The sequence below is a fragment of the Neomonachus schauinslandi genome, chromosome 11 (assembly GCF_002201575.2).
Source record: "Neomonachus schauinslandi chromosome 11, ASM220157v2, whole genome shotgun sequence".
NCBI lineage: Eukaryota > Metazoa > Chordata > Mammalia > Carnivora > Phocidae > Neomonachus > Neomonachus schauinslandi.
In genome coordinates this window covers 92,226,902-92,249,318 of record NC_058413.1, presented here as the reverse complement: position 1 = coordinate 92,249,318, position 22,417 = coordinate 92,226,902, and positions in this window count along the sequence as shown.

The following is a 22,417-nucleotide window of genomic DNA, read 5'->3' as shown; positions in this document are numbered from 1 at the left end:
AACCTAGACTATGTATTGGATCATCGCATTCTGTCAATGTAAATTTCTTAAATGGATAATTTTAATACGGTTACCTAGGAGAGCGTCCTTAGGCCTTAGGAGATATTTGTGTAAATATTTCTAGGAAAATGTGCTGCATGAATGCATCTGTCTCCTTGTTTCAAACAATAAAGAAGTCTGTAGAATAAAAAGCGTTAACTCATTCTATATTCGACAACCATCCATCGAGCACCTATTATGGACCACGTGCTGCTGTGGGCACTGGGGATACAGATGCAGCACACACATACAAGATGCTGCCTCCGTCAACTTGTATTCTGAGGAGAAAACGGCGACTGCAATGAATAATGCAGGAGGCTACCCTGATCCCCTTCATGACCAAGGCACGCTTTCTGGTACCTCTTTCCTTCTCTGGAAATTGCCCTTGGCTGCAGGGAACTGCTGGCCCAAGGTCATGTCTCCCCGACAGGAGGCCCCCCCCCACCAGTGTCAAGTCTATATGGAGCTACAGAAGCTGAGCCCCCCTGGGATCCCAGTTGGGACCCGTAGGGAGCACTCCAGAGGGTAACTGTAAAGGGCCATCCCAGTTCTGGAGCTGCCCGCGGCCCCTAGGGCCACTGCATGGCACCTCAGCATCTCCCGCTACCCCTCCTGCTTCCCTCTCTCCCTTATAGGTGCTGTTTCTGAGAGCAACCCCAGTCAACCTCCCCCTGAGAGTCTGTTTCCTGGGGAACCTGACCTAAGATGCTAACCAAATTACTGTGCAAAATAGAAAGCATGAAGATGCAAATATGAGATGTGATGGGACCAGGGAAGGACCAGGTGGATGCAGGCTTGAGGCTCTCCGGCCAAGCCTTGGCACAACCCGGAACATGAAACCGTGTGCCCCAAACAAAACCCCAAATATTTTCGTTCCAATTATAATCCTATGTCCCTTTCCAACCTTTGCATGATTTTCAAATTGGAAATATTTGACTACTGTCATTAGGCTGTCTTTTTGCTTCACTTTTACGATTTTTCGCTTAGTTGGAGAGAGAAAGCCGGAGGCAAATGCTCAAATTCAAGCTTAAGGGAAAAAAAGAAAAGCAAGCTATCCCTTGCCCCTCCTCCCTCTCCCAACCTCTCCTCCTCCTCTTCCTATTTTTAAGTAAGAGGACAAAGCAGGCCAGCCTTGGCGCGTGGTTATTGATAATGGGTCCGTGAAAAGACCACCCATCCACCCTCACTCCACGGATGGCTTTGTATCTAAAAAAAAGCCAATTAAATGAGAGCTGGAACATAGTGAGTGCCGAGTTCTGGCGGCCCTGGCTCTCTCCATCTCCATAATGACCACGCCTGGGGCACCAGAGAGAAACTGAAGAGTCCCTTGTAGGGGAAGACATCTCTCTCCTTAGAGCAGGTTGTTATGCTTCATGACAGTTATGGGCAGAAGGAGACAGTGTCGCTAATAATTGTGTGGTAGTCAGGTCCTCTCAATTCGGTGACTTTGACAGTGCATGCATCTTGGTGGAAGGGAAATCCTAGATCTGCAGATGGCATTGAGGTTCCTAATCCCCCAGCAGGGCTCTGAGTTAGCATCGAGATGCTGATAGGTTTGGTGATTGCCTTTTTTTTTGAGAGAGAGAGACAGAGATCGTGAGAGAGAGCACAAGCAGGGAGGAAAGGGAGACGTAGACTCCCCACTGGGTGCGGGAGCTGGTTCCCCAGGACCCCGGGATCATGACCTGAGCCAAGGCAGATGCTTAACCGACTGAGGCCCCCAGGCGCCCCTGGTAACTACCTTTATAACACGTGCCTATGGAAAAGAGCAGCGGCTTTTTAACTCTGTGTATTCGGAAGAGTGAAGGCGTCCCTATAGGCCAAATGAACATCTATCATCCTTAAGGTTTTCTTCGAAGATGAGGGTGGTAATTTGAGAATAAGGGGTTGACCTCGAACCCAGGCCTGGTTTTTCCAGTGACAGATTCAAATGTCCATTTCCTTTTTTTTTTTTTTTTTTTGGTAACGAGCAAAGACTCCCTGAATCTTCTCCATCACAGGATACCAAGGGGTTAAAATGAGATCATGTGGGCAATAGCTCTCTTCTAGAAAACTCAGGACGCACTGAGTCTCACCTGAGTGTCCAGGAAGCGGGGTCCCCAGAATTACACCTACCGGACGGGAACGGACTTTATACATCCTTCTCAAGGATGGCTGTCCGGGTTGGTACCTTCTATCAGAGTGGCTTACAACTGGCCCTGGGGTGCGCTGATTTTATTGGCAGAGGAAAATAATGCAGGGGATAATCTGAAAGTCATCTAAATAGGACTACTATTTTCTGTATTTGGTGTTCTTAAAGGATTTTAGAGTCCCCGAAGGAGAGTTATTGATTGATTTGTTTTGTAGGTCAGTCTCGCTGTGGGATGAGGGTGGTGACGCAGATGACCCCTGGTGCAGCTTCTCATCACATGAACCTGCACGTGGAGAATGGGGATTCGTCTCTTGTCGTTATGAGGCCCAAACGGGAAGAGGTGTCAAGTGCTCACAGCAGTGCCGGACCCGTAAAGAGCACTCCAGAGGGGCTAGCCAGCCCGAGAAGCAGATTAACGGGGAACAGGCCCACCCCTAACTTCTGGGGGCCCCCCGCAAGCCTGTCAGTGGAGGAACACTTGTCTCTGCATATTCGAAGTTTGGAACAAGCTAACAAACTGTTAAATAAAGTATGCTCTATTTTCTTACCTTAACAAACAAATCTTTATAGCAATGACCTGGAGGGCCTAGTGCACATTTAGAGCTCTCAGACTCCTTGGAGTTTTGTGCCAGAACGTGCTGGCCGCCGCCGACCCCAGCCTGTGGCCTTCTCCCTTCTCTTTTTTTAAGATTTTATTTATTTATTTGAGAGAGAGAGAGCACAAGCAGGGAGGAGGGGCAGAGGGAGAGGGAGAAGCAGACTCCCCGCAGAGCAGGGAGCCCAATACGGGGCTCGATCCCAGGACCCCAAGACCATGACCCAAGCCAAAGGCAGACACTCAACCGACTGAGCCACCCAGGCGCCCCTCCCTTCTCTTTCCACTTCTGGTTCTGACCTACATCGTGAGGATACCTGAGCCCACACATCTGGGCTCCATCTGTGCTCCCCACAGACAGTCACTCTTTGAGCACTGTTTGGTTACAGGAGTGCAGACCCTGGGGGTGCAGTAGCACCCCCAAAGGATGACCTAAGAAAGAAGGCAGTGCAGGCCCTTGAGGCGGGTCTGGGACCATTTGGGAAGAGGACACTGGGGTCAGGGCACCTGGCCTGGGGTTTAGGTCGTCATGGCTTCGTGGCCCATAGACTCCTCTCCCCATGGGAAGAGGTGCAGCCCGGTGGGAGTGGGCATCCTCCAGAGCACAGGACACAGCATGGGAGCCCTCGCTGATGGGGTCTCGCAGCTGTGCTGGCTGGGGTTGCTGAATATCGTCATAAAGACTGGACTGTGTGGAATTCAATCCCGGTTCTAACTCTTTCTGGAGTATGATCTTGGGTAATTTACTGAACACCTCTCTGCCAGATTGTTTCATCAACAAAATAGGAGCGGCAGTAAGAATACTTGCCTCGCAGTGTTGTTACAGGGACTAAATGAGTTAATATATGCAAAAGCACTCACAAGTGTGCCTGGCTGTAAGGATTAACTGTCATTCACGACTCCCTCTTTTTTTTTAAAAGTTGTGTGACCTGGTCCGACCACAATAGCCAATATCCCATTCCTGCTTCTGGCTGGCAGAAGGGAAGAGAGAAAGGAAACATACAATGATTTCATACAATGATTTCCAAACTTGCCTTCTAATGTGCCCAAAGTTGGTGAATTTAGGTTTGGGGCTTTTTGTTTTTGGGGGGCTTTGAGGGGCAAAATTTGGAAAAAGGCTCACGCTGCCCCAAAGGTATTCTGGTGTATTTAAATACGAAACTTCTCATAAAGGAGGACCCAGAGCCCGGCACATAGGCTTGCCAGAAGTAGATGGTGGAGTATTTTCTCCAGATCTTTACGTATACAAGGAATTCCCATCTGCTGGGGCACGTTAAAGTTTTGTCCAGTTTGAAGGCAGAGGAGGTGTTGAAAGGATTTTCTTTTAATTGTGGTAAAGTACACATATGGAAAACTTATTATGTTATCCATTTTTCAGTGTACGATTTTGGTAGTAAGCACATTCACACTGCTGTGCAACCACCCTCCAGAACCTTTTCATCTTGCAGAACAGCTCAGGCCCGTTAAAAAACAACTTCCTATTCTTCCCTCCCCAGCCCCTGGCAACCACTCGTCTACTTTCTGTCTCTGTGAATCTGACAACTCGAGGTACCTCATATAACTGGAATCATACAGTATTTGTCTGTTTGTGACTGCCTTATTGTCTTTAACATAATGTCCTCAAGGTTCATCCAGGTTGTAGCATGTGACATGAAATGATTTCTAGTCTCTTTCTAGCCCGCGGTTGGTACTCTGAAACCTGCAGACAATTGAGAAGTGGAGGGGGTAGAATGGATCACTCAGCTCCAGAATCCAGGGTCAGGGATGGATCCCAAGGGTTTGTCTTCCTTGTGGGAACACAACCCCATCACCATAACGCCCATGTGTTTGGCATCTGATAACACCTGCGTTATTAGGGCATGAATAGTTTTTGAATTGGTTTGTCAGATTTACCTGGACAGGTTGGCAAGGAAAATACAGAACCACAGGTATTAATTTCATGGAAATCCAAAAGTAGTTCTATTAACATTTTAATTATTCTCCATCTCCTACTAGGCTAGAGAAGGCTTTTGTCAAATCCAGAAAATTGCAAATGAACATTGAGTTCAGGGCAGTGCCTGAAATTATTTTCAACCTTCAAATCATAATAGATTTTAATTCCTCTGTCTGTACATTCGCTTGAAATGAACTGCCTAAAGGAGGCCCAAGGCTTCCTGGACTCCTGTGTCTGCAGGGATCTGTCTTCCAACACCTTGCCTTAGAAAACTTGTCACTAGTTTGTTGTTTTCCTAGATGGACTGTGAAGGCAGGAATCACATGATCGAGTTTATTTTATCCCCCTCCATGGTGCTCTTTTCAGCTGACAAATACAATTTTTAAAAAAATTTAAATTCAATTTAATTAACATATACTGTATCATTAGTTTCAGAGGTAGAGTTTAGTGATTCATCAGTTGCATACAATACCCAGTGCTCATTCCATCACATGCCCTCCTTAATGCCCATCACCCAGTTACCCCATCTCCCCACCCACCTCCCCTCCAGCAACCCTCAGTTTGTTTCCTAGAGTTAAGAGTCTCTTATGGTTTGCCTCCCTCTCTGTTTTTATCTTATTTTATTTTTCCTTCCCTTCCCCTATGTTTCTCTATTTTGTTTCTTAAATTCCACACATGAGTGAAATCATATGGTATTTGTCTTTCTGTGGCTGACTTATTTCGCTTAGCATCATACCCTTTAGTTCCAACCACGTCATTGCAAATGGCAAGATTTCATTCTTTTTGATGGCTGAGTAATATTCCATTGTATATAGATACCACATTTTCTTCAACCATTCGTCTGTTGATGGACATCTGGGCTCTTTCCACAGATTGGCTATTGTGGACATTGCTGCTATAAACATTGGGGTGCATGTACCCCTTCGGATCCCTACATTTGTATCCTTTGGATAAATACCCAGTAGTGCAACTGCTGGATCAGAGGGCAGTTCTTTTTTAACTTTCTAAGGAACCTCCATACTGTTTTCCAGAGTGGCCACACCAGTTTGCATTCCCACCAACAGTGTAGGAGGGTTTCCCTTTCTCCACATCCTCGCCAACATTGACAAACACATTTTTTTTTGAATGAATGATTGACTGACTGGATGGATGGATGGATGGATGGATGGATGCATAATTAATACAATTTGTAAAATGCCTTAACATTATAATTGTAATAATGCTATACTGTTAATAGGATAGAAATGCTCCTTTTTGCTGATTTGGAATTTTCTTTGAGGTCAGTTGTTCATGAATTCACTAATGAATGCTGGAATCCTGGAAATATCACTTAAGGGGGGATATTGAAGGCAATGGAAAATGTCATCATTCAAGAAGGAGGAAGCAGGAACATAAAATTAATTATTTTCGTGATCCTCCATTCATTCATACGCTTTCTCACAGCATCATTTACTCAACTGATACTTACTGAGCACCCATTTTTGTTTACATCATTGTGTGCTGGCATGGAAGAGGTTACAAAGATGAATGGACATTAACTTTTCAAATCTGCATTTGGAGCACTCTAGGAGATGAGACATGATAAAACTGATACGATACAATGTAAAAATATAGATGGCACAAGAAAGGTATAAATACTTGCTGCGAAGTACAGAGGAAGAAAAGCCAGCACTGGGCGGAGGGGGGGTAGGGAGGATCAGAAAAGCCTTCATGAAAGAGAGCATTCAAAGGGCCGCCAGGCTATCTAAAATGTGGGCAAGCAAGGACTGGAGCAGGCTCCGGCCAAGGGAGCAGAGAACAAGGTTAGAAGGTGAGAGCAAGCAGAGCAGGGCACAAGGAACAGAGAACGTCTGTTGGCCTAAATGTAGCATTTGTGAAGAGAAAGAACTAAGCAGGGCATGGATGCCTGAGGCTCAGCTTCCAGGCTGCCTGCTCCAACTACCACCTCCCAGTGAGGCATTTTAATATGCCCTATGGTATTTAATGCAAGCACCAATATGTGCAGTAGTAGACTCGTGCTCAGTTAAAGTAAACTGGGCTCAAAGAAGTTAAGTAACTTGCCTAAGATCACATGGCTAGACAGTAGACCCTTATATGACATGTTTGAACTGCACGGGTCCGCTTACGTGTGGATTTTTTTCGATAAATACAGTATTTTTTCAATAAATACATTTTCTTTCTCTAGCTTACTTTATTGTAAGAATACTATATGATACATATAACATACAAAATACGTGCTAATTGACTGTTTATGTTATTGCTAAGGCTTCCCCATCAACATCAGGCTACTGGTAGTCAAGTTTTGGGGGAGGGAAAAATTATACAGGGGGCACCTGCGTGGCTCAGTGGGTTAAGGGTCAGCTTTCGGCTCGAGTCATGATCTCAGGGTCCTGGGATGGAGCCCCGCATCCAGCTCCCTGCTCAGTGGAGAGTCTGCTTCTCCCTCTCCCTCTGCCCCTCACCCCCCTTCTCTTGCTCTTGCTCACTCTCTCACTCTATCAAATAAATAAACTCTTTTAAAAAATTGTTATACAGGAATTTTCAACTGCACGAGGGGTCAGTTCCCCTCACCCTCACATTGCTCAGGGTTAACTGGTACATAAATTATATAATAAACCAGTATACATTAAAATGTCATTATAGCAAATAGCATGTTATAGAAATTTTAATATGGGAAAATCTACATCCCAATCATTGTTTGTTTGATAATAGCAAGAGCTGGTGCCCATCATGGCATATTTACCATGTGATATGCACCATGCATGATCTTTTTCCATTCTCCCAACAACATGTGAACTCGGTACTATTATTAGTGTGCTCATCTGACAGATAAGGAAATCAAAATCGGAAAGGTGAAATCACTTGGCCAAAATCACATGGTGAGTAAATAATAGTCAGGATTTGAACAGGCTGAGTTGACTCCAAAGCTTAGAAACTATGAATAAATCAAGTGTATTCAACCAATAAATACTTTCTGAGTTTTAACTCTGTTTACACACTGTGCCAGACTCCTGGGATGCATGCTTGCAAGGCGATCATCTTCGAGGCATGTAGATAAATTATTACCATATGATTGCATAGGACTGGGTTTCTTGCTTCCATCCACCCTTTATATTCTTCCCTCTTTCCTCTCTGTGGGTAGGGAGGCTTTGATTGGAGAGAGAAGGATTTCATGAGCTTAATTAACTGCACTATAAGAACTTCTTGTTACAGGTGATAAGAACCCAACTTCAACTGGCTTAAGTAACAAAGGAGATGTATTGGCTCTCAAAACTGAAAAGTCCAGGAAGTACCTAGCTTCAGACATGGTCAACTCCACGTCTCAAGCAAAATAGATTCTCTCTACATCTCTTGTTGTGCCTTCCTCTTTTCGAAATTTTTTCTCAGTTAGGTCCTTCCCACAGGATGACAGGATGGCCACAGGCTACTCTGCATTTATATCCACCCAGCTTAGAACCATCTGGTAGAGAACAATATTGCGTTACCAGTAGGTCACACAGAGTCACAAGTGTGTCACACTCATTGACCTGGAGGGGGTCCGTGCGTGTCCCGGATGGTGGCCAGGGGATGCAATATTCTCACTGCTCTGGCTTGGTTAAGGAAAACTATACACGTCCACTATACTACGGGTCAAAGTTACGCTAAGAGGTTAGAAATATTATCAACAACAGCAGAGTTGTTGGAAAAATTTATAAGGAAAAAAATCCTTATAAATCTACTGTATTTTCCACCTGGGAGAATCCAAATGGCCTGAGTAATTTTTTTTTAAAGATTTTATTTATTTATTTGACAGAGAGAGAGCACAAGTAGGCAGAGTGGTAGACAGAGGGAGAAGGAGAAGCAGACTCCCTGCTGAGCAGGGAGCCCAACGCAGGGCTCGATCCCAGGACCCCGGGATCACGACCTGAGCCGAAGGCAGATGCTTAACGACTGAGCCCCCCAGGTGTCCCTGGCCTGAGTAATTTTTTATAGGTCTATTATTTAGCGTATTTTGTTGTGGGCCCCGTTGTAGGGGATGGCCCACCAAGGAAAGGCACAGAAGCCTACTGCCACCCCTTCAGTGTGGCCAAGAGCAGTAAGCACCATAATCTTCCTTTTCGGGTTCCAGGATGGAGTCAGGGCCCCGGAAGAGAGGACGGAGGGATGGTCAAGATGGAGACGATTGTTGGGGAGGAGAGGAAAGAGACAAGAGGAAAAAGAGAGTCACGGATATTCATCCACACTCCACTACTCAGTTTGTCTGGAAGTAAACCAATGAGCAAAATCAGGAAAACTTTATCAAGAGGCTCTGGACAACCTGTGGGCTTTGACAGGCTGGCAGTAAGATTGTTCTCTTTTTAGAATTGATAATACTGAGTCCCTGCCCAGGTGCTGCAGACAGAACAAGGAGTTCCTGGATGTGAAAAGTCCTAAGACAGGATTCAGAGTGGCCATGTTGAGCCGAACTCATTTTGAAGAATGAGTTAAGGGTATGGGGACCTTCCAAGTAGAAAAATCTTTTTAATTAAAAAAAAATTATTGACAAGACTGTTGAATCTCAGATCTGTACCTCTGAAACAAATAATGCAATATATGTTAAGAAGAAAAAAAAAAGAAGAAGAAGAAGAAGGTAGCAGGAGGGGAAGAATGAAGCGGGGGAAATTGGAGGGATAGACAAACCATGAGAGACGATGGACTCTGAAAAACAAACAGGGTTCTAGAGGGGAGGGGGGTGGGAGGATGGGTTAGCCTGGTGGTGGGTATTGAGGAGGGCACGTTCTGCATGGAGCACTGGGTGTTATGCACAAACAATGAATCATGGAACACTTCATCTAAAACTAATGATGTAATGTATGGGGATTAACATAAGAATAAAAAAAAAGAAAAAAAATTATTGAAATATAATTAACATACAGTTACATTTGTTTTAGGTGTATAGTACATGATTCAACAATTCCACACATTTCTCAGTGCTCATCATGATAAGCATGCTCTTTAATCCTCTTTATCTATTTCACCCATCCCCCCCCACCTCTCCTCTGGAGACCACCAGTTTGTTCTCTGTATTTAAGAGTCTGGTTTTTTTGTTTGTCTCCTTGTTTGTTTGTTCATTTGTTTTGTTTCTTACATTCCACATACGAGTGAAGTTGTATTTGTCTTTCTCTGACTTATTTCACTTAGCATTATACCCTCTATTGCAAGTGGCAAGATCTCATTCTTTTTCATGGCTGAGCAATATTACATTGTATACATATACCTCATCTTCCTTATCCCCTTGTCTATGGATGGACAGCTGGGTTGCTTCCATATCTTGGCTATTGCAGGTAATGCTGCAATAAACAGAGGGGTGCATATATCTTTTCAAATTAGTGGTTTTGTTTTCTTTGGGTAGATACCTAGTAGTGAAATTACTGGATTACCTGATAGTTTTATTTATAATTTTTTAAGGAGCCTCCACACTGTTTTCCACAGTGGCTGCCCCAGTTTGCATTCCCACCAACAGCGCACGAGGGGTCCTTTTTCTCCACATGGTCGCCAACACTTGTTTCTTGTTTTCTTGATTCTAGCCATTTTGACAGGTGTGAGGTAAGATATCTCATTATGGTTTTGATTTGTATTTCCCTGATGATGAGTGACATTAAGCATCTTTTCACGTGTCTGTTGGCCATCTGGATGTCTTCTTTGGAGAAATGTCCATTCAGGTCCTCTGCCCTGGCAGAAAATCTTTTTTTTTTCTTTTTTAAGATTTTATTTACTTGAGAGAGAGAGAGAGAGAGAGAGAGCGCGCGTGCATGAGCAGGGGGGAGGGGCAGAGGGAGACGCCAACTCCCAGCTAAGCAGGGAGCCCCACATGGGGCTTGATCCCAGGATTCTGGGATCATGATCTGAGCCCAAGGCAGACGCTTAACCGACTGAGTCACCCAGGCGGCCCCCAGGCACGAGCACGAGCACGAGCAGTAATTGTGATTTAGTGACATTAAGAATTTAAAAAATTTCTTTACAACAAATAACCCCGTGGAGGAAAACTCTCATCTCCCAGCAACAATTTTTGTAGCTTAAGGGCAAGGAAGAGCTGAGCTAGAGCTGCACTACTTTATAATTCTCCCCTTTAACAGTAAGTAACGAATATTTGTTACTCCCTCTCATTTCAAACATTGCACCACCACCCTTCCTCCTACCTCCAAATCGATCACCATTTTCCTTCAAGTGTGACAGTGTGGAGTAGAGGAAAGAACTTCAGCCTTCGAATCAGCCCAAACTGGGTCTGCACATTGGCTTTGCCATTTATTAGCTCGGAATTCTAAGCAAGTCATTTTGCATTAGGTCTCAGTTTTCTGATCTGTAAATTGGGACTAATACCACGGAAGGGATGGCTGGGATAATGAAGTGCCATGGTGCATGTGAGAAACCTCGCTCTTACAAAGGCATTCAATATATTTTACTGTCCGTGCCTCCCGCATTCCTGAAACACACACCAAAAAGCAACCCAAGACAAGGACAGGCTATCCTCGGTACACAGGCGGGGTGTGCGGGGCATGTGCCCACTCTGAGCAGTCCCAGCGTGCAAGCCTGAACTTTGCCAGACACCAATGAACTAGCCATTAGTTATCTCTTAAACATTTCCTCCCCTTTCTAACGGATACACAAGAATAGAAAGCCCCACTCCATGCCAGTATTGATAGGTAGACACTGAGGTCAAATGTGGACGGACACTTGAGGCTAAAGCTGTATTAAAATTTAATCTGAAATGAAGATGAGGATTCTTTGAGATGATCAGTTGTCCTTGGGCTCCCAGAATTAGTGTGAAAATGATGATTCTATTTACAGACATTGAATCAGCCCGCCTGCCTCCAGTCCCCTCTCTTTCCACTCCATCCTACACATCGCTGCCTATTCGTCTTCCTCCGAGTTTCACCCTCTTCCCCTCCTGCTGCAAAATCCTCACTCCTGATGGGATATGCTACCCGCACTCTCCTCACCACAGCTATTATCAACATGGCACCTTACCAATTTCTTGATTTAGCTCATGCAGTCCTTCCTGCCAAAAACCCTCCTCTCTCCTTTCCATTTATCTGTCGTCAAGCCCTTTAACATTCAGCTGGCTCTCCAGCCCCTGAGGGGTCTTTCCAGCAGGCAACACCCTAAGTGAACTCCCAAGCTACTGAAATCATTTAGCAAGGATTGTCTTTATCTTTGTGTGTGTACTCCGTCTCCCCGACTAAATAATCAATTTCTAAAATGCAGGAATTATGTCCATTACAGGAGTGCATTTGCATCATCAGGGACTTACACATTGTGTATAAAAATATTTTAAGATAATAAAAAGTAGATTCATAAGTAACGTTGGAAGGAGCTCATCTATTGCCTAAATAAAGGTTTATGCGCACTGACATTTAACTCACATGAAGGCCAGGGAGAAAGGCAAGGATAAGAATAAAATTGTGATGAAAATTTGAAGCTAAGGATCTGATCAGTGTATCAGGGGTCCGTTGAAAATCTACTGTGTAGCATGTGCTTGTCAGTATTCTTTTGCAAAAGTGTAATAGGTAGTGACCTCCTCGTAGCCACATTGCAAAGGGACATTTCCTCCTTGCGGTTGCCCCCAGTGAGTAACAGAATCTGGTCTAAAATAGACCCCACCTTCATTAAATATATAACAATATTTAAGGACTGAATGAAAACAAGAAAGGACTCAGCCTGCACCCTGAGTGAGAACCTGATGCAGCTTTCTAGATAGCGAAGTTAGGCATAAATAGAAGCAACAGTTAGATCCTAGACTGGGTAGGGAGGCTCCAACAGCAAGTTCTAGTCCCTCCATCCTACAGACATGGGGAGACTCACTGTGGTCCAGACAGCGTTTGGCTTGATTTGTTCTGTCTCTTTGTTGCTTTGCTTTTTCCAAGTTCTCTCAATGATCTGTGGTCTGTGCCCTTCCAGTTCAGGTTGGGGTTGTTGCTTCTTCAAACCATAACTAGTAAGTTCTCGCTCCTGGGTGCAGAGGGGATCTGACTGGGCGATTGAATCTATGTTTGGTTACCAGGGTCGATCAAGCTAATCTGGCTCACAAGCTGGTATCCCATTTGTCCTTTGCCACCCCATGAGCCTCTGTTCTGAGACATTCAGGATGACCATCCCTCAGAGAATCGCTTTCCAGTTATAGGTTCTTCATCTTTGCTCCCCCAATTCTGTATGTTCATTTTTTAAAGGCTTTGTTTATTTGAGAGAGAAAAAGAGAGAGCATGAGCAGGGGTAGGGGGCAGAGGGAGAGGGACAAGTAGACTCTGTGCTGAGTGGGGAGCCCAAAGCGGGGCTCCATCCCAGGACCCTGAGATCATGACCCAAGCCGAAGGCAGATGCTTAACCAACTATATGTTCCTTTTTTTCCTCAAATTTTAATTTTTTTAAATTTATTTTTAAAGATTTTATTTATTTGACAGAGAGAGACACAGCAAGAGAGGGAACACAAGCAGGGGGGAGTGGGAGAGGGAGAAGCAGGCTTCCCGCGGAGCAGGGAGCCCGATGCGGGGCTCGATCCCAGGACCCTGGGATCATGACCCGAGCCGAAGCAGAGACTTTACTTCCAGCCACTGTGCTTGGTGAGATGTTCGCTGCCTGCTTTGCTAGTCTGCACAGACAGGGTTCTCTTTCTAATCTCTTTATTTCATATCTTAGATCTTAATAATCTTCCACATTAATCTTCAAGGTAATCTTTATTACCTTGCTTGTCATCATGATAGGAGTGGGACAGAACATTTTTCTCTCTTTCAAGAAGAGTTGCTTTGTGTTTGAAATACCTACTGAAAAAGATTTCTCATTTTGGTGTACTCTGATCCTCATCTCCGCCGTCCCACTCCTTTTCTAGGTCACATCCCCACAAATCCCCACAAATTCAGCATTAAGCCCAATCTCCTGACAGCAGTAGGGTGGCATTATGTCTGTCTTACGTGGGCTACCATAGCAGAGCCTCCTAGGTACAGAACTAAGATCCACATGAGTAGCTCAGGATTACAAAATAAAAGCACAAATACATGCTAAATTATATGAAATAAACTCTGAAGTAGGAGGGAGGAACAAGGGAGAGCCATGAGAGCTGAAGTCGTAGGAAAAAAATTTCAAGAAGAGTGCACTTAAGAACCGATTCCAAAGATAAACCAGCAAAACTGTGAAAACACATACACATCCTATTTCATATGCACTGTTTGCAATGCTAACGATTGGAAACAACACAGCTCCAATTGGCTGGCTGATCTGTGGTTCATCTACAGAATGGAATACTAATCAACTCAAACAGAATGGAAAACGATCTCTCTATTCCGCTTTGGAATAATCTCCACTAAACATTGTTCATTGAAAACTGCAAGGTTCAGGGGCGCCTGGGTGGCTCAGTCAGTTAAGCATCTGCCTCCAGCTCAGGTCATGATCCCAGGGTCTTGGGATCAAGTCCCGCATCCCGCTCCCTGCTCAGCAGGGAGTCTGCTTCTCCAGATCCCTGCCCCTGCCCACTTCTTGTGCTTGCTCTCACTTAATCGCGCGCACTCTCTCTAATAAAATCTTTAAAAATCCTGCAAGGTTCAGAAGAGTGTGTAATATATTAAGTTTTATCTAAGAAAGGTGGATAATACAAATATGTACTTATCTGCTTATATTTATAAAATAAAAACCAGTGGAAGGACAAACTAGCAAGGAAAAAAAATGGTTAACTTCAGGGAGATGGAAGAGACAGGAATGGAAACTAGACTTGTCTGAATGTACTTGTATTAGTTGTCAATTGCCACATGACAGATTATTCCAGAAGCTTGGCACTTTAAAATCAGAATACACTTTTATTCTGTCACATACATTCTGAGAGTTGGAAATCCAGGAACAGCTTGGGTGGTTGTGGTTCACGGTATTTCAAGAGATGACAGTCAAGATGTTGGTCTGAGTTTCCGTTGTGAAAAGGTTTGGGTTAGAGGATCCACCTGCACAATGGTTCCCTCACATGGTTGTTGGCAGGAGGCTTCAATTTCTCACCCCCTGGACCTCATCTCTGCCTAGGATTGCTTGAGCCTCCTCATCATGTGGAAGCTGGTGTCCTATAGCGCAAGTTATCCAAAAAGAGCAGAGGAAACTGTAATATCTCTTAGGAGCTAGTCTTAAAGTCACACACTGCCATTTATATCTTATTTTGTTGGTTAGAAGCAAGATACTGATACTCAAGGGGAGCGTGGCTTGGACTTTTTAAAGGGTATGTTAAAGTATTTGTGGACATATTTTAAATCAACACAGTATCTAATTTTATACACTTGAATTTGGAACCATATTAATGCCTTATATAATTACAAAAGGAAATTAAAAAAAACAAATACAATCCCTAAACATTGAGAGAAAAATAAAGAAATGAACTTAAATGTATACCAACTTCATAGTTTAAACACGGAGATAGATAGGGGCACCTGGCTGGCTCAGTCAGTGGAGCATGTGACTCTTGATCTTGGGGTTGTGAGTTCAAGCCCCACGTTGGGCATGAAGCTTACTTAAAAGAAAAAAAAAAGAAAGAAACACAGAGATAGATACTAATTTTTTCAAGTATTTTAAAATGGAATAATTTATACAACCCTAGAAGAATAAATCCAAAGGATAAAAAGAACAGTAAAGAAATCTTAAGCTGTTTTCAGTAATTATAACACCAGTATCTTTATTCTGAAACTGTCAAGTACATAGACACATATATATATATTTCAGAATATATATTCTAGCCTCTCTATATACTGTATTACTAACACAGTATGTATGTTACTATATGCTATGTTAGTATTCTTCTGAGACTATTAAGTGTGTGTGTGTACTAGGAAACAGCAAATAAATAATTGTGTTAATGTATTTAGGATCCAAGCCTTTTAGCAGAAGAGGAGAGATATAAATATAAAATTGAATGAATCAGATGGAAAAATCCCATAATCTTAAATTTGATTTGAAAAGTAAGAATATATGATGTATTTTCTTTAAAAAAAAAAACATTATGAAGCGGGGCAAATCGGAGGGGTAGACGAACCATGAGAGACGATGGACTCTGAAAAACAGGGTTCTAGAGGGGAGGGGGGTGGGAGGATGGGTTAGCCTGGTGGTGGGTATTGAGGAGGGCACATTCTGCATGGAGCACTGGGTGTTATGCACAAACAATGAATCATGGAACACTTCATCTAAAACTAATGATGTAATGTATGGGGATTAACATAAGAATAAAAAAAAATAAATAAAATATTCAAAAAAACCCACATTATTTCTTTGCTGTTCACTGCAAAGATCTGGAAACTATGACTAACCCCAAAATAATGAGCATCCCTACACCCAGATTGTGTTCTCTAAATCAATTTCCAACTAAAAGGAACCATGCCTTCTTGAGTAAGTGCTGATTTCAAGGCTGGGACAGGAAACATCAAAGGGCAGCCCGGAACATTCTGTTGGACAGGAGGGCAAAGAAGTTGTCAGAGACCACAGGGTTGTGTCAAAAAGATCTAAGAACCCACTTGAATGAGCTCCCACTGGCCAAAGATGAGATAATGTGAACATTATAGTAATAAGGATACAATGCCATGTCAAATATATTAAAATCTGTGAGTTCAAAATGATACTAAAAAAAGTAAGCAAATTGAACTAAGTGATTACTTTTGGAAGATGCTTAGGAACCAACTGTTATTTTGAAAACTGGTAAAGAAAACGGAAAGGAAAGAAACAAGTTTCCTGCTCTAACTGTTGAGACTACAGCTCAGGAATTCCTACTAAAAATTTCAGCAAAAGAAATGCTACAACTAGAATATGACCATTTTGCAACCGCTAATGAAGCCTGGGTTCGATCCGGGGCTCGAGCTTGAAGTATGTGGGGCAGGCAGTTGGAAGGGTTGGACGGATGTAAGTTGCAGCAGAGTCCAGGAAGAAGGCCTGAAACCCACGGCAATTCTTGTCTCTGATGTTGACAGTGTGGGTGTCCTGCAGAACCCAGGGCCTTTGTCGTGGGGCCCACACACCCACTGGCCCAGGCGGTGGAGAGGCTGAAAGAGTACCTGGTGGGGTGGGGACGTTGCAGGCTTGGCTGCTATCTCCTGTCAATGAGGGGAGCTCACGGACAAGACACATGGGTGTGAGATGATAATGGGTCCTGCTTCCGTTCACCTGCCCCCCGCCCTGCCCCCCCACAACAATCTCCCTTGTGTCCCATCCTAACCAGAAACATACAGGAAAACTAGTCCTGCCCAGCCATGCTGACGCATTGGAAAACCACAATCGTCAGTGGCAGCTAAAACTTTTCGGTGAGAAGAACCTGGGGGGCTTCATCATGTAACAGATTGATCCGGCGGCCTATCGGGACTCCACTGGAACGTCGGTGAACATCCCCACAATAGGAACACCACATGCCATGTGCCTGTCTCCTGCAGTATGAGGTAGGAAGTACTCAACCGCGCCACCAACATTCTTACCAAAAAAACCACATCGAATCTGGTCTAGCCTCAGGATCCAATGACCAGTTTATGGGAAATACAGAGAAAGCAGGAAAAGATTAAATAACAGCATAGAGATGCTGTCCATCAAATCCAAACCGTGGTGGGTTCCATGGAGCTCTTGTCCGTGACTCGTAGACCAAAGAGACTAGTGAGACATATCAACCGAAAGCAGTGGGTGAAACTTGTTTGAATCTTAATTCAAACAAACCACGTTTAAATATATCTATTTTAGAAATACATGTATTTTTTTATCCAGTTTTTTTTTTTCTTCAAAATAATCAGGGGGCAGGCAAGAGTATAAGTGAAACAAGATTGTCCATAGGATGCAATCTTGGGAGCTGGGTGAGATGGATACCTAGGAGTTCATTATGCTGTTCTCTCTGCTTTTGTATGCGTTTAATTTTTTCCTTAATAAAAAGAAAAGAGGGCGCCTGGGTGGCTCAGTTGGTTAAGCGACTGCCTTCAGCTCAGGTCATGATCCTGGAGTCCCGGGATCGAGTCCCGCATCGGGCTCCCTGCTCGGCAGGGAGTCTGCTTCTCCCTCTCCCACTCCCCGTTTGTGTTCCCTCTCTCGTTGTGTCTTTCTCTGTCAAATAAATAAATAAAATCTTTAAAAAAAATAAAAAAAATAAAAAAAAAAAGAAAAAGAAAAGAAAAAAAAGTAGGGATCGATAGTGATTACTGAAGAATGAATGGGACCTGGTTGATCTGGAAATTGGAAAAACTTGTTCTGGAAGTCAGGCAATAAAGCATTGTCCATTCACACAGAATTTTACATCCACCCCACCCTCAACACTTCCACATATCCACAGCTTTATTTTATAATCGTATCCTCTCACTGCCTGTGAGTTGGGCCAGTCAGGCACTGAGCTACAGATAAGGAAACTGAAGCTCAAAGAGATTGAATGATTTGGTAAGTGGCCCAGCCTGTGGTATCGGAGTCCATGCCTGTCCTTCAGGAGGCCACTGGTGCAGAAAGTCAAGGTCCCTAGGGAGACTCTTCTGGCTAGAAACCAGCATCCTTGGATGGAAATATAGTTGCTTACATAGGGTGGCACTGAATTAGGAAAAGTTTTTAAAGTCAAGGAGAAAAGTTTAGACTCATGTCAAGGCTAGGGGATCATTTCCCTACCCACACAGTCAACCCTCTCCCTCCCCCTCCACTTCTTCCCTCTGCCTCCACTTCCTCCCCCCAATTAAAAGTGAAAAACAACTCGGTTTTCCTTTAGGCAATGCAAAATGCTCAACTCTCCTGCTTTTAAAATTAAGAAAGCAGATTATGCAACTTTATTCCACAAAACTCATTAAATAAGAAAAACATTTCCTTATGTATTTTAGTCAAGGAGGGTGGAGGGGGGCTGGGAAAATGGACACATGGGCGAGAGGTGGAAAGGGAGATTATCAAGAGAGATCACCAAGAAATGCTTCGAGAGGATTAGCGATTATAAACTGTCCTCACTTTATTACCTCTATTCACTTAAGCCCCGGGGCTTCGAAATGGATTTTTGCCTATTACATCTGTCCTTTGAAAATCTGAGCAGCTGATGATGCTTTGAGTTCAGAGCTGAGATTCCCCGTGTGAAAGAAAGTGAAAGAAAGAAAGTGGCTGGCCAGAGGGCAGAGCACACAGAGCCTCTCGTGAGAACTGAGAGGAGCCAGGATCATCTGCATCATACAGGGCTGACCAGTCAATGTCCCCTGGAGCACAACCACCTTGGGGTGAGGGGCTTATCCATGGGGCAAGAAGGAGCAGGGGCCCAAGGCCCTAGACTCTTTGTCCAGGAGCCTGGCATCATGAGGTTTGACTTGGTCTTCAGTGAAGAACCCATGATCTCAGCAAGCACTGGGGCTTCCTTGACCCAAAGCCACAAATCACTAAATTTTAGAAATGACCATTTCATTCCGCATCTTTTTCTTAGTCCTAATTCCTATATTTTGAAAATGCTTTCCTGAGTATTGGAACCAGGCACATGGAATCAATTGCTAACCAAAACTGGTGCAAATTCATCAGCAGCAAATTTAGAAGCCATCAAATACTTTACAGACATCATGTTATTATTCCCGAGAGCTTGGTGGGACAAGTTGTGTCTTTCTGTGTTTTGAAACACGGGAAGACTGACATGATGGAAATAGAAAACATGTATTTAATGCCCAGAAGCTTTTATGCCTTGTTGCCTTTCTTAGGATGGAAAAAGTGATGGATAACTTACGTCACTCAGCAGAAGTCCAATCTCTGGCAGAGATCAAGTACACCTGCCTAATGTCCTTTTGAAGCAGGAAGGGAGAAGGGATGATTCTCCTACTTTATGTCTGGAGAAACAGTGAACAAAGCCATCAAGTGATTAGTCACAGATCCCAAAATAAGTTAGTGATGGTGTTGAAACAATTTTAGACTCTAGATGTATTGATCACAAGCCAGGACTCTTTCCATTCATCTAACAGACACCTATTGATTTATTAATTTGTAACCAGTGTTAGCAACTATTCTAGCTTCTGGGGACACAAAGATGAATAAGGAAGAAATAGCTCTTGGGAGAAACAGAGAAGTAAGCAGGTGTTTCAAAGACTCCCCTTGTGTTTTGTTCCCGATCTCCCAGTCTGTGTGTGTGTGTTGAAGGTAAAGATGGGGAGAACACGAGAGGTCGAGAAGTGGGGGTGGAGAGCAGATGCTGGGCTGTCTTGTGGGCCAGCCAGCTCCAAGGGCAGCCTTGGCATTGGGGATTGTGGTTAAGAAAAGGCCATCTTCCTGATAGAACAACTTAAAAGTCAGCACAGGATACATGAAACGGAGTTTATCTACCAGCAAAACCACGTTGAAAGAGAGTTGTGAATATTATCCTGGGAGTGTGGCAAGACAACACCAAAGGGACCAGAAAGCCTTGAGACTAAAGCTGAAATCAGATGACCTGCATTGCAGCCTGGCTAAAATCCTGCAAGGAAGCAGAAAGGAAGATGGACGCCATACCAGGGCTGGTGTGTCTCCAGCCTTGATCTAGGCAGTAGGTGCCCTGGGCCCTTCATGTGAGCCTCTAGGTCAGTATTCTGAGCTGTCCAGGTGTGTTTCCAGTGCCAAAGATGAGAGAGCATCAGGCTCTCTCGGACATGCCCCAATCCCTTCACCCAATCCCCCTTGTTTGATTCCTTGCCCACAAGTGATGTGCCTACGGATTTTCATAAGGAAAGAAGATGAACTGAAAAATGTCATAGTCATGACTATAGAGGGACGTATTGCCATCCTGGTTAATGTATTTCCCTGTGAATCTGAGAGCTATGAGCCAGATAAACAGAGAGGAAACTAATAAAATCCACTTCCCAGGCCTGCAGAGCTAAGGACCAGAAGTGGGACTTTTCAAAATGGTGGTAACTTGCTCGGTCACCCTAGTCCCATTTCAGGCCTGGAGCCCTGCCTAGCATTTAGTTAAGTCCTCAATAAATGTTATTATTACAAAAAATACTGCTATTTATGCACATATTTTTACAGCCAATAGAATTTTAAACCCGGAGTATCTAAACCTGTTTAAGCCATGTGTCTCCTCCCCTGAACAGTGTGTCCCTTGTAGGCAGGGGGCTGACCGTGCAATGTCCTGCTCATAACAGGTGCTCCAAGACTGTTTGCTGTAGATGGACAGCCTGTCATGGGCACGAAGGGCTGCTTCAGAGGCTGTTAAATGGTAAAAAGAGGAGCCCGGGTTTGTCTTCTGTTCTTCTTCTTCTTTCCAGCATTTTGTTGTTGTTGTTGTTTCTGTTTGGTCCCACTGTCTCTCCTTCTAAATCCCCAGTTAAGGAGTCAAGTTAAACTCCTGCCTTCCTAGGAGGCCCTGAAGCTGGCAGGACCCAAGCAATACATATAAACCTTCCCCTCCTCCCCACTCCCTCCCACCACAACCTACCCAGTAATGCTCTGTATGGTCCATGGAAGAGATGGGGAGGGATCAGCTAGGTGGCAGGTGAGAGCAGTGTGATAATCACATAGCCTATCTGCTAGCCTCCTAAAATGAGTATCTAACCCTCCGTGAGTGTTGTCAGCAAGCTTGGGCAGTGTGTCGAGTTTCAGTGGTGTATGATTTGGGGAGGTTTCTTCCTTCCTGCCTCCTCCACCCCCCCCAACTCGTGGAAAAGTTGGTGAAGTGTGGTTTGGTGACTAGCCCAGGCTCTGACATGCAAAGACCTGAGCATGGAACCCAACCTGGCTATTTACTAGGTGTGTGGTCCTGGGTCTGTCTCCTGTTCTCACTTCTTGTCTGGAAAACAGGGTAGTCATAATGCTTCCTTTCCCTATTGCACAGAGATGTGAGGGTACAGCAAGCAATCCTACATTCTGTGTATGTGTGTGTGTGTGGGGGGGAGGATCATGTTTGCCTAGAAGAGGTTCATTAATAATTATTGCCTTGAGAAATGAATAAATGGTAGAGCTGGATCTCCTAAATCAGTGACTCCCAGGCTTTAGGGGGCATCAGGATTTCTTGAGGGGCTTGTTAAAACACGAGCAGCTGGGATCAGTCTACTTTTTGATTCAGTAAGCGCAGCGCGAGAATTTGCCGCTCTAACCCATTCCAGGTGATAGAAGTGGTTCGGCGGCCAAACTTTGAGCACTGAATTAGCTTCAAGAAGGAACCCAGTAGCGGCTGCGGCATGGGAAAGGGCCAGCAGATGGCGCCATCATCGAACCCAGGCCTCCCCTGGGAGCTGATGGAACTGGGTCAGCTCTGGGCTCAACCTATAGAAACACAGGTTTTCCCAAGCAGGAGAGCGTGGCTCTGACCTGGAAGGCCGTTCCGTGGAGCAAAGAGAGGAAGGAAGCATTGGGAGCCGCTTGCGTGGAGAAGGAATCCCCAGCTCGGTAGCCACCTCAGTTGCCCGTCCCTGTTGGCTTCCCCCTGCGGAGGGCTCTGATCTCTCCCTCCCACAAGCAATGGTATCCGTCAAAGCAAAGTAAAAATTCCATCCCCTGGAAAAACCGTCTTTGGGGTTACTGAAAGGAAGTAACCCCATTTGGGGGCTGAACCCTTAAGAGTAAGAACATTCTTCCTGAGATTTAATTAAAAATATGCAATGGGGGGCGCCTGGGTGGCTCAGATGGTTAAGCGTCTATCTTCGGTTCAGGTCATGATCCCAGGATCTTGGGATCGAGCCCCACGTCAGGCTCCCTGCTCCTCGGGAAGTCTGCTTCTCCCTCTCCCTCTCCCCCTGCTTGTGCACGCTCTCTCTCTCTCTCTCTCTCTCAAGTGAATAAGTAAAATCTTAAAAAAAAGAAAGAA